The 2,141-nt window shown below is 33.7% G+C and overlaps 1 pseudogene; it reads right to left on the bottom strand.

Annotated features, from left to right (window-relative positions):
• Positions 1–733: 733 nt before the first annotated feature.
• Positions 734–1,263, bottom strand: LOC148873207 (ESCRT-related protein CHMP1-like; annotated as a pseudogene).
• Positions 1,264–2,141: the final 878 nt, after the last annotated feature.

Consider the following 2,141-nt stretch of genomic DNA (forward strand, 5'->3'; position numbering starts at 1 on the left):
TTAGACACATACCACCAATGCAGACTATGTAGTTTCCATTTATTTTTATTGTTTATTTATATGTAGTTGCCCATTTACTTTGTATAGTTATTTACATTCAATGTTTATATTTATTTGTTTGACTTTAGAACCACTAACTGAATAACAAGTTGTAGTATTTAAGCTATGTTTGGTTTCACTTCTAAGAAGTACTTATTTTTATAAGTACTTAATAGAAGTGTTGGGACCACACATTAAGTGGAAAAAAAGCACTTATACCTGTTTGGTAAATAAATCAGGTGTAAGTGCTTATTTAAAAAAAAAGTACTTAACAAATAAGCATGTTGAAGGAGATTTTTTTAAGAACAAGTGCTTATTCAAAAAATCTGGGATGTTTCAGTCCCTTAAAAAATTCATAATCCCCAAACTACCCCTGCAAATGGAGAAAACCCTTGTCTTCTCCATTCGTCCAATTCAAACAAGGTAGTCGTGGCAAGATCACAGAGGGCGATCGTTGACGAGTTTGAATACAAAAATTTGATTGGTGGGTGGGTCGTTTTTCAGTTCTAGTCAATCATCTTCATTCCCAACTCGTTTTTTTTTTTTGTATTTTTGAAGTTTTTTGTGATCTAAGATGTTTCAATTGGCTCAAGATTGCCTTTCTTTGACAACACCAGTGGGTGGGTCGTTTTTGAAGTTTTTCGCAATCTAAGACAAAAAGAGACAAAGAGTCTAGCCTTTTGCTTTCAAATCTTTAATCTACTAGTCTCTTATTCAACTCATCCTTGAATACTACCACTCATATTTGCTTCATCTCCAATGTTTTATTCCTGCTTGTGGGAGCTTCAGAGACACCTCCAGCCCATATTCACCCGCCATGGATTTCTTCTTGAAGCTTGCCTCCATGTTCACAAATACTTTCTCAAACCTATCCATGGTACGAGATATCTTCTTCATGTCCCCAATGGAGAGTGCCCCTTCAAGGGACTTTCATTATTTTGCTCATCGACTTCCCAATGCTCTAGAAGTTGCTCTGGCTCCCAAGTCGAGCTATCACGACATCAAGGTGGGATGTGAAACGTAGGTAGTTGAGCTACTCAGTGCACTTGTGGATGGCGTTCTAGGCATGGATCCTCGCATTGTTATTGTTTCACTTCTTAATGGCCTCTTGACCTTAATCTTCTCAAACTTCTCCTTTTGTTAGTACTTGCTTGTTTTCCAAACCAACGACTTGGAAGTGAGTTTCAACTAGAATATCTACTCCATTAGCTTCTCCTTCCCCATTGAAGAAAACCAAATCAATTTTGAACATGTTGATAGAGGAGAATTGGGTTAGATTCTTATTAGGTTTTGGTTTGTAATATAAACATGAAGGCACAAGCAGTAACTTTAGAACTAGGGAAAATATTGAAGCAATACCTTATTTATTGGCTAAAGATTGCCTTTCTTTGACAATACCTTATTTATTTATTTATTTATTATTATTATTATTATTATTATTATTATTATTATTATTATTTTATTGTTGTTGTTGTTGTTGTTGTTGTTGTTGTTGCTTATTGGTATTAGGTCATTATCATTATTGTTATTATTTGAGTTCACGTGACACTCAACATGCGAGTCCACAAGGGCTAAAATTGTTTACATGTGTGTAAAAAGCATTGTTTATATGTGTAGGTGAAATGATGGCTAAAATTGTTATTTATGCTAAAATAAGCACTTGTGGGAATAGTAACTCGCCAAACATCCCCACCCCAATAAGTGCTTAAAAACCCAATAAGTGATTTGACAAATGGGTCACCAAACAACCTTAAGTGGTTGTTAAAATAAGCACTTACAATAATCACTTGTGCAACAAGTGCTTATTTTAACAACCACTTAATCACAAAAAATAGCCTTATTTTATTTCATTTACTTTCAACTACAATCTAGTTAGCAGTTATGTATTCATATTGTTTATATTTGTTAACTACTAACCTCTGCATATTGTTTATTTGTTTTTGTAGTTGCAGCACTTATTTAGTAATTGTGTTAATCATTGAGTAACATCTTGATTAACTGTTGAACTAAACTAATTAAGTCTTAATTTGATTGCATATTGACTCTGACTATTAAGAAGGTTAGCTTCAATTTTAGGGGAAGGGTTTTGAGCTTGATTTGTT

This window comes from Nelumbo lutea, chromosome 1, assembly GCF_056320005.1.
Source record: "Nelumbo lutea isolate HS-2025 chromosome 1, American lotus-T2T, whole genome shotgun sequence".
Lineage (NCBI taxonomy): Eukaryota > Viridiplantae > Streptophyta > Magnoliopsida > Proteales > Nelumbonaceae > Nelumbo > Nelumbo lutea.